Genomic DNA, 11,387 nt, shown 5'->3' with positions numbered 1-11,387 from the left:
ACACAAAACCTTATGGATGTTTACCTTTGAAATCAAATATTAAAATCTATCATTTCCCCTTCTAAATTTAATATCAAGAGGACAGCAATACACTATCTACATCTTCCAGAAGTGGATGACTCTGTGGACCGTCGGGATATTGGGCTTGAACCCCATTCAATATATTCCAGTGAACTTGAAATAAAAGACACCACAGAGTCGTCCACTTCTCCTACATACTTAGATCTCTTATTTAATATAGATATTAACGGCAAACTAACAACTCAACTTTATGGCAAACAGGATGATTGCAACTTCTCTATCGTCAACTTTCAATTTTTATGTAGCAATATGAGCGTCGGACTATCGGATTGTCGGAATACTGGGCGGTTACCGTTCTATCGGATTGTCGGAATACTGGGCGGTTACCGTTCTATCGGATTGTCGGAATACTGGGCGGTTACCGTTCAAGCCCAGTATTTCGACGGTCCGATAGTCCGACATGTTGACCATCATCAAAAATGGTAATTAATAGAGTTAAACGTATTCATGTCAGACATTATTTTATGGAAATTACCAGAAACCGCCAAAATCGACACGGCCTGATGATAAATCAGACAATAAAGTTCTGACCAAACTCATTCAAGTGTGAACTAAATCAGAGAAACCCGTTATTTATGGAAATTAAAACCGCTAACTAATGAAGTACTGGCAAAATATGTAGTAAATGTCCCTTACCATTGCAGAGAAATTCGACCAATTTCTTTTACACGGACGGACAAACATCATCAAGCTTTAAACCGGATTGCTTTGAAATCTGGCCAAAACACATAACTTTTTTAAAAAAATAATTTTTGCCTTTCAATGTTATGTTTAAGTCTCACCGTGTCTTACTCCCCGACATGATTACATCATTTTGAGATGTAACTGACTAGGTCTTTGTGTATGAATAGAATTTTAGTAGTGTATGAAATTATTATCAAGATAATGAGGTAAATTATATTTTGGTCGATGATGAAAGACTGCTACACGTGTTGTAAGTTTTAATCTGTATAATCAATCAAAACAAATTGAATGTTACAATGAGCTGTCGCGTACAGAATGTAAAATAAAAAACCCTAGTATTAAAGTAAGTATGGGTGTTACGTGACCCAGTAACCCGCGAGTAACCCATATATTTACCTAAACATTACGTTGTACGAATGTATCTTTGCTTTAGTATGCTGTATATTCGGATGCGTCTGGCTAGTTCAAACTATATGGCAATTGTAGCTTTTGGCGGGAACTGTCATCCGGGCAACTGGAACCGATCTACCAAACAGATCGTACTGGGGAAGACTCCCCAGATTCTACAGTATGATTTGGCAAAACTAGCATCCATTCATACATTCATAATACTTGCAATAACCATGTTTGTTGGCAAAAAAGGAAAGAAAAGGGGGAAAAAAACCTAAAAAGCAAACAGAGCAAACAAAGGAATAACAGAGCCCCGAAGTCATTATAAGGCGTGAAATATGCCCCAATTAAAAAAAAAAATTACAAATGAATTATATTATGCTGGTAAATATCCCCTCTAAAACACATTTTGAATAAAACTCAAAATATCAATAAGTAACCGGGTGTGACCGGTCAACAGGGGATGCTTACTCTTCCTAGGCACCTGATCCCACCTCTGGTGTGTCCAGGGGCCCGTGATTGCCCAACTATCTATTTTGTATTGCTTGTAGGAGTTATGAGATTGACCACTGTTCGTTATCTTCACCTTGCATAAGGCTACAAATTAGGCAAAGAATAAATGCATGAATTTGGTAATAATCGGAAGACAACTCAAATCAAGCAATGGGTGATTATATCTGACATTCATTGTGCTACTAAAGGCAACAGAGAACAGACACGTGAAATAATGCGAGGCGTGGTCAATTGATAATTTAGTTCATCATCAAGTTAAACACATGTGCAGTGAACACGTTTATAATAAATTCATGCTTACAGCGATACTTTGAAACATATGAAGACCTTTTTGGATATAACAAATGACGCTTACAACACATCGGATTGTTCGTCCACAGTATTTCGCTGTAACCGTGTTGTATTGTAATTATTCGTATTTCGCTGTAAGCGTGTTGTATTGTAATTATTCGTCTCTCAGCGCTTCGTTTTAAGCATATACTGTATTTGTTCAATAGCTCTAATGAATCAATTAATTTTATTTATTTCTACATTATTAAAATGAAATGTTTTCATACTCATGATAGCATCGAATTGAAAGATTGATTGTGGAACGCTAAGATCAGTGTGAATTCCACGTTTCTTCTGGCTGATTTGGGGACATGAGTACTATGTTTAATTCTTTTGTTTTATTGTAGAGTAAAACTCGGAGATTGGCCTGTAGTTTAATTGGGAAAATACATTGGAATATAAAATGCAGTAAAGGCTGTTTACGTTTTGATTCGTTATACAAAATAAGTGAATGGTTTATCATGGTGAGATGTGTGTGTACAATCACAACATAAAAATACACATATAATAGGAATTAAAACACCTGGCCCATCGAGCCTATATGTCACATTTAACAGTACAATATTCAATTGAAATACATGGGCATTACGCATGGTGTTTAGTATATGTAAAACGTATACGGTACCAATTTGGATGCACCAGATGCGCATTTCGACAAATAATGTCTTTTCAGTGATGCTCAACCGAAATGTTTGAAATCCGAAATAACTATGAAGTTTTAGATGCAAGGTGAAGATAACGAACAGTGATCAATCTCATAACTCCTACAAGCAATACAAAATAGATAGTTGGGCAAACACGGACCCCTGGACACACCAGAGGTGGGATCAGGTGCCTAGGAGGAGTAAGCATCATCTGTTGACTGGTCACACCCGCCGTGAGCCCCATATCCTGATCAGGTAAACGGAGTTATCCGCAGTCAAAATCATTGTGCCAAGAACGGCTTAACAATCGGTATGAAACACGTCAGACAGCATTTGACCCAATGCGAGGTTGTATTGACGAACTAGATCGTTATAACAACCATAGAATTTGCGAAATGCTGACTTCAATCGAGACTGTTGAAATCCCTGTACCATCAACTTGTTTGTCAGTAGCTTACCTCGATTTAAAAACTGACTATACCCAGAACAAGCTCTTGCATATCGAATCAGTTGAGATATATAACCACCATATGCAGGTGATAATGGAATATTGCTACTTAAATGTGGGAAGTCGACGATGGAGAAGCTGAAATCATCCCGTTTGTCATACAGCTGAGTTGTTAGTTTGCCGTTAATGTCTACTTTCAATAAAATATCTAAGTATGAAGCAGAAGTGGACGACTCTGTGGTGTCCTTTATTTCGAGCTCACAGGGATATATCAAATCGACATATGAATGAAAGCTTTCATTGTTAATAGACAAAAGGTCATCGATATATCTAAAAGTCGAATTGAAGGTCACAGCGAGAGATTTTTTCTTCTCACGTAGAAGTTTTTGAATAAATTCTGCTTCATATGAATCTAAAAACAGGTCAGCTAACAAAGGAGCACAATTCGTGCCCATGGGAATTCCAACAGACTGTTGGAAGACCTGATCACCAAAGACCACGAAGATTTTGTCAATGACGAACTCTAGCATATTTTGTATTTCAACTTCAGAGTACTTGTGCGTGGAATCTAAATATAGCCAAAAACAGCGTGCCAAACAAGTGGAGCCAAATTCGTCCAAGGATAAGAGCTATGCACGAGGGAGATAATCCTTAATTTTGAAATGAATTTCTAAATTTTATAACAGCAATTAAATATACATCCGTATTTTCAAGCTAGTAACGAAGTACTTAGCTACTGGGTTGTAGAGACCCTCAGGGACTAACAGTCCACCAGCAGAGGCCTCGACCCAGGGGTCATAATGTAAAACTTATACGGTACTAATTTGGATGCACCAGATGCGCATTTCGACAAATAATATCTCTTCAGTGATGCTCAACCGAAATGTTTGAAATCCGAAATAACTATGAAGTTTTAGATCTAAAAATAGCCAAAAACAGCGTGCCAAACAAGTGGAGCCAAATTCGTCCAAGGATAAGAGCTATGCATGAGGGAGATAATTCTTAATTTTGAAAAGAATTTCTAAATTTTATAACAGCAATTAAATATACATCCGTATTTTCAAGCTAGTAACTAAGTACTTAGCTACTGGGCTGTAGAGACCCTCGGGGACTAACAGTCCACCAGCAGAGGCCTCGACCCAGGGGTCATAATGTAAAACCTATACGGTACCAATTTGGATGCACCAAATGCGCATTTCGACAAATAATGTCTCTTCAGTGATGCTCAACCGAAATGTTTGAAATCCGAAATAACTATGAAGCTTTAGATCTAAATATAGCCAAAAACAGCGTGCCAAAGAAGTGGAGCTAAATTCGTCCAAGGATAAGAGCTATGCATGAGGGGCTGTATAGGCTAAATACAAGACGTTTGCAGTGTGTCTATGAAAATTTGATAAGGGAAGTTTGGTTTTATTTAAATCCGGCATATTGATTACGGTGGGATCACATCCAATACAGGTAAAAAAAAATATTGCTCTAAGATTTGAATATGAGGTACAGTGAAGCAAACATATGGCATTCATCTTCTACGCTATTTGAAGAACATAAAATATAAGGACGTATATCAGATTGTTGTACATCTAAGAGATATTTTCCTTCAAACACATTTTGTAGCTATTTTTCAAGATAAATATCTTGCACATAGTCATGTATGCTTGCCTGGTGGTTGATTTTTTATTTTACGTCTCGTGGAGAATTTTTCACTAATATTGAGACGTCACAGATTGTAGGTGAAGTACCACAAATTTAGATCTATGCCTAGCGCTCATGGACATCGCAGTGAGGGTTCTTTCAAAGTGTCATCGCCTGCCGTGATACGTGACTTCCGTTTTTAAGGTTATATCCGAAAAAACCTTGAATTCTTCTAACTATCGATCGCTTGGCGAAGCAATAATCACTACCTATGTTTACGTCTTAGATTTGAAGCGGCCCTGGCACGAACGGAGCTCGAACTTACGATCTCCCGGTTATGAAGCGAAAGCTCTATAACTGAGCTACCGTGATATATTTTTGGAAACATCTGATTTACTAAACATGGCAGTTACTGTGTGTTCTACCGCATTTGAATTTCCCTACCCAGAATTTAACCTGAGCATAAGATGGTACAGAAGGCCCATAAATATCGGCCGTGTATTTCCTTGCTTGTTTTACCTTTTAAATACAAGTACCTAATTATAGCACGGTACTCAACTTTAGATGAAAAGCTTGCTTTTGCATCACTAGCCATGTTTGACATTCAATATCTTATTAAAGAATGAATCGATACGCGTGCAATTTTGTACCCAGGTATAAAACGTGTATTGAAACAATGCATGAAAATAGTGACCGTCTCAATGTTACACTTTGATAGTTTTCCAGCTTTACAAATATTCAGATAATTCTACCACTGTACAAATTGTCTGTTGAATCTACAACTGTACAAAATATCTGGTGAGTCTACCAGTGTATAAAATGTCTGGTGAGTCCATAGCTGTATAAACTGTCTGGTGAGTCTATAGCTGTATAAAATGTCTGGTGAGTTTACAACTGTATAAATTGTGTGGTGAGATTACAACTGTATAAATTGTCTGGTAAGTCTACAACTGTATAAAATGTCTGCTGAGTTTACAACTGTATAAAATGTCTGATGAGTTTACAGCTGTATAAAATGTCTGGTAAGTTTACAACTGTATAATATGTCTGGTGAGTCTACCACTGTATAAAATGTCTGGTGAGTTTACCATTGTATAAAATATCTGGTGAGTTTACCTCTGTATAAAATGTCTGGTGAGTCTATAGCTGTATAAAATATCTGGTGACTGTACAGCTATATAAAATGTCTGGTGAGTTTACCACTGCATAAAATGTCTGGTGAGTTTACAGCTGTATAAAATGTCTAGTGTGTTTACATCTGTATAAAATGTCTGGTGAGTTTACCATTGTATAAAATGTCTGGTGAGTCTATAGCTGTATAAAATGTCTGGTGAGTCTACAACTGTATAAACTGTCTGGTGAGTCTATAGATGTATAAAATGTCTGGTGAGTCTATAGCTTTATAAAATGTCTGGTGAGTCTATAGCTGTGTAAAATGTCTGGTGAGTCTACAACTGTATAAAATATATCGTTAGTTTACAACAGTATAAAATGTCTTATGAGTTTACAGTTGTATAAAATGTCTGATGAGTTTACAGCTGTATAAAATGTCTGGTGAGTTTACAGCTGTATAAAATGTCTGCTGAGATTACAACCTTGTAAAATGTTTTGAGAGTTCACACCCGTATAAAATGTCTTATGAGTCTATAGCTGTATAAAATATCTGGTGAGTTTACAGCTGTATAAAATGTCTGGTGTGTCTACATCTGTATAAAATGTATGCTGAGCTTACCACTGTGTAAAATGTCTGGTGAGTCTATAGCTGTATAAAATGTCTGGTGAGTCTACAACTGTATAAATTGTCTGGTGAGTCTATAGATGTATAAAATGTCTGGTGAGTCTATAGCTGTGTAAAATACCTGGTGAGTCCATAGCTGTATAAACTGTCTGGTGAGTCTATAGCTATATAAAATGTCTGGTGAGTTTACCTCTGTATAACATGTCTGGTGAGTTTACAGCCGTATGAAAGGTCTTATGAGTCTATAGCTGTGTAAAATGTCTGGAGAGTTTACAGATGTATAAAATGTCTGGTGAGTCTACAACTGTATAAAATATATGGTTAGTTTACAGCAGTATAAAATGTCTTATGAGTTTACAGTTGTATAAAATGTCTGATGAGTTTACAGCTGTATAAAATGTCTGGTGAGTCCACAACTGTATAAAATGTCTGATTAGTTTACCAGTGTATAAAATGTCTGGTGAGTTTACCACTGTATAAAATGTCTGGTGAGTCTATAGCTGTATAAAATATCTAGTGACTGTACAGCTATATAAAATGTCTGGTGAGTTTACCACTGCATAAAATGTCTGGTGAGTTTACAGCTGTATAAAATGTCTATTGAGTTTACCACTGTATAAAATGTCGGGTGAGTTTTCAAATCTATAAAATGTATATTTAGTTTACCACTGTATAAAATGTCTGGTGAGTTTACCACTTTATAAAATGTCTGGTGAGTTCACAGCTGTATAAAATGTCTATTGAGTTTACCACTGTAAAAAATGTCTGGTGAGTTTACCGCTGTATAAAATGTCTGGTGAATTTACAGCTGTATAAAATGTCCGGTGAATCTACAACTGTATAAAATATCTGGTGAGTTTACCAGTGTATAAAATGTCTGATGAGTTTACAGCTGTATAAAATGTCTGGTGTGTCTACATCTGTATAAAATGTCTGCTGAGTTTACCACTGTATAAAATGTCTGGTGACTTTATAGCTGTATAAAATGTCTGGTGAGTCTACAACTGTATAAATTGTCTGGTGAGTCTATAGATGTATAAAATGTCTGGTGAGTCTATAGCTTTATAAAATATCTGGTTGTCTATAGCTGTGTAAAATGTCTGGTGAGTCCATAGCTGTATAAACTGTCTGGTGAGTCTATAGCTATATAAAATGTCTGGTGAGTTTTCCTCTGTATAACATGTCTGGTGAGTTTACAGCCGTATAAAATGTTTTATGAGTTTATAGCTGTGTAAAATGTCTGCAGAGTTTACAGATGTATAAAATGTCTGGTGAGTCTACAACTGTATAAAATATATGGTTAGTTTACAGCAGTATAAAATGTCTGATGAGTCTATAGCTGTATAAAATGTCTGGAGAGTTTACAGCCGTATGAAATGTCTTATGAGTTTATAACTGTATAAAATGTCTGATGAGTTTACAGCTGTATAAAATGTCTGGTAAGTTTACAACTGTATAACATATCTGGTGAGTTTACAGCTGTATAAAATGTCTGGTGAGTCTACAGCTTTATAAAATGTCTGGTGAATCTACAGCTGTATAAAATGTCTGGTGAGTTTACCAGTGTATAAAATATCTGGTGAGTTTACAGTTGTATAAAATGTCTTATGAGTTTACAGTTGTATAAAATGTCTGGTGAGTTTACGACTTTATAAAATGTCTGGTGAGTCTATAGCTGTATAAAATGTCTGGTAAGTCTACAACTGTATAAACTGTCTGTTGAGTCTTCAGCTTTATAAAATGTCTGGTGAGTCTATAGGTGTGTAAAATGTCTGGTGAGTCCATAGCTGTAGAAACTGTCTGGTGAATCTACAGCTGTATAAAATATCTGGTGAGTTTACCAGTGTATAAAATGTCTGGTGAGTTTACCACTGTATAAAATGTCTGGTGAGTCTATAGCTGTATAAAATGTCTGGTGAGTCTACAACTGTATAAACTGTCTGGTGAGTCTATAGATGTATAAAAGGTCTGGTGAGTCTATAGCTTTATAAAATGTCTGGTGAGTCTATAGCTGTGTAAAATGTCTGGTGAGTCCATAGCTGTATAAACTGTTTGGTGACTCTATAGCTATATCAAATGTCTGGTGAGTTTACCTCTGTATAACATGTCTGGTGAGTTTACCGCTGTATAAAATGTCTGGAGAGTTTACAGCCGTATAAAATGTCTTATGAGTCTATAGTTGTGTAAAATGTCTGGAGAGTTTACAGATATATAAAATGTGTGGTGAGTCTACAACTGTATAAAATATATGGTTAATTTACAGCAGTATAAAATGTCTTATGAGTCTTTAGCTGTATAAAATGTGTGGAGAGTTTAAAGCCGTATGAAATGTCTCATGAGTTTATAACTGTATAAAATGTCTGGTGAGTTTACCTCTGTATAAAATGTCTGGTAAGTTTACCACTGTATAAAATATCTGGTGAGTTTACAACTGTATAAAATCTCTGGTGAGTTTACAGCTGTATCAAATGTCTGGTGATTTTACCGCTGTATAAAATGTCTGGAGAGTTTACAGCCGTATAAAATGTCGTATGAGTCTATAGCTGTGTAAAATGTCTGGAGAGCTTACAGATATATAAAATGTGTGGTGAGTCTACAACTGTATAAAATATATGGTTAATTTACAGCAGTATAAAATGTCTTATGAGTCTTTAGCTGTATAAAATGTGTGGAGAGTTTAAAGCCGTATGAAATGTCTTATGAGTTTATAACTGTATAAAATGTCTGATGAGTTTACAGCTGTATAAAATGTCTGGTAAGTTTACCACTGTATAAAATATCTGGTGAGTTTACAACTGTATAAAATATCTGGTGAGTTTACAGCTGTATAAAATGTCTGACGATTTTACAGCTTTATAAAATGTCTGGTAAGTCTACAACTGTATCAAATATCCGGTGAGTCTACAACTGTATAAATGTCTGGTAAGTTTACCACTGTATAAAATGGCTGGTGAGACTACAACTGTGTAAAATGTCTGGTGAGATAACAACCGGGTAAAATGTCTGGTGAGTTTACAGATATATAAAATGTCTGATGAGTATATAACTGTAAAAATGTCTGGTGAGTTTACAGGTGTATAAAATGTCTATTGAGTTTACCACTGTATAAAATGTCGGGTGAGTTTACAGGTGTATAAAATGTCTATTGAGTTTACCACTGTATAAAATGTCGGGTGAGTTTACAGCTGTATAAAATGTCTGGTGAGTTTACAGCTGTATAAAATGTCTGGTGAGTTTACAACTGTATAAAATGTCTGATGAGTTTACAGCTGTATATAATGTCTGGTGAGTATACAGCTTTATAAAATGTCTGGTGAGTCTACAGCTTTATAAAATGTCTGGTGAATCTACAGCTGTATAAAATGTCTGGTGAGTTTACCAGTGTATAAAATATCTGGTGAGTTTACAGTTGTAAAAAATGTCTGGTGTGTCTACATCTGTATAAAATGTCTGGTGAGTTTACGACTCTATAAAATGTCTGGTGAGTCTATAGCTGTATAAAATGTCTGGTAAGTCTACAACTGTACAAACTGTCTGTTGAGTCTTCAGCTTTATAAACTGTCTGGTGAATCTACAGCTGTATAAAATATCTGGTGAGTTTACCAGTGTAAAAAATGTCTGGTGAGTTTACCACTGTATAAAATGTCTGGTGAGTCTATAGCTGTGTAAACTGTTTGGTGAGTCCATAGCTGTATAAACTGTCTGGTGACTCTATAGCTATATCAAATGTCTGGTGAGTTTACCTCTGTATAACATGTCTGGTGAGTTTACCGCTGTATAAAATGTCTGGAGAGTTTACAGTCGTATAAAATGTCTTATAAGTCTATAGTTGTGTAAAATGTCTGGAGAGTTTACAGATATATAAAATGTGTGGTGAGTCTACAACTGTATAAAATATATGGTTAATTTACAGTAGTATAAAATGTCTTATGAGTCTTTAGCTATATAAAATGTGTGGAGAGTTTACAGCCGTATGAAATGTCTCATGAGTTTATAACTCTATAAAATGTCTGATGAGTTTACAGCTGTATAAAATGTCTGGTAAGTTTAGCACTGTATAAAATATCTGGTGAGTTTACAACTGTATAAAATCTCTGGTGAGTTTACAGCTGTATCAAATGCCTGGTGATTTTACCGCTGTATAAAATGTCTGGAGAGTTTACAGCCGTATAAAATGTCGTATGAGTCTATAGCTGTGTAAAATGTCTGGAGAGTTTACAGATACATAAAATGTGTGGTGAGTCTACAACTGTATAAAATATATGGTTAATTTACAGCAGTATAAAATGTCTTATGAGTCTTTAGCTGTATAAAATATGTGGAGAGTTTACAGCCGTATGAAATGTCTTATGAGTTTATAACTGTATAAAATGTCTGATGAGTTTACAGCTTTATAAAATGTCTGGTAAGTTTACCACTGTATAAAATATCTGGTGAGTTTACAACTGTATAAAATATCTGGTGAGTTTACAGCTGTATAAAATGTCTGACGATTTTACAGCTGTATAAAATGTCTGGTAAGTCTACAAACGTATCAAATATCCGGTGAGTCTACAACTGTATAAAATGTCTGGTAAGTTTACCACTGTATAAAATGTCTTATGAGTCTATAGCTGTATCAAATGTCATTCGAGTTTACAACTGTATAAATGTCTGGTAAGTTTACCACTGTATAAAATGGCTGGTGAGACTACAACTGTGTAAAATGTCTGGTAAGTTTACCACTGTATAAAATGTCTGCTGAGATTACAAACTTGTAAAATGTTTTGAGAGTTTACACCCGTATAAAATGTCTTATGAGTCTATAGCTATATAAAATGTCTGGTGAGTCTATAGCTGTATAAATGTCTGGTGTGTTTACATCTGTATAAAATGTCGAGTGAGTTTACAGCTGCATAAAATGTCTGGTGTGATAACAACTGGGTAA

The 11,387-nt window shown here is 35.5% G+C and overlaps 1 long non-coding RNA gene across 1 annotated transcript; it reads left to right on the top strand.

The window, feature by feature from the left end:
* The first annotated feature begins 4,425 nt into the window (after positions 1–4,425).
* On the top strand, positions 4,426–5,355 carry LOC125675264 (uncharacterized). Its single transcript, XR_007370408.2, has 2 exons — positions 4,426–4,548; positions 4,814–5,355. It is a non-coding gene; the product is annotated as an uncharacterized LOC125675264 (long non-coding RNA).
* Positions 5,356–11,387: the final 6,032 nt, after the last annotated feature.

The sequence above is a fragment of the Ostrea edulis genome, chromosome 3 (assembly GCF_947568905.1).
Source record: "Ostrea edulis chromosome 3, xbOstEdul1.1, whole genome shotgun sequence".
Taxonomy (NCBI): Eukaryota; Metazoa; Mollusca; class Bivalvia; order Ostreida; family Ostreidae; genus Ostrea; species Ostrea edulis.
Note: the sequence above shows the minus strand (reverse complement) of the source record. Positions and strands in the feature narration are given on the sequence as shown.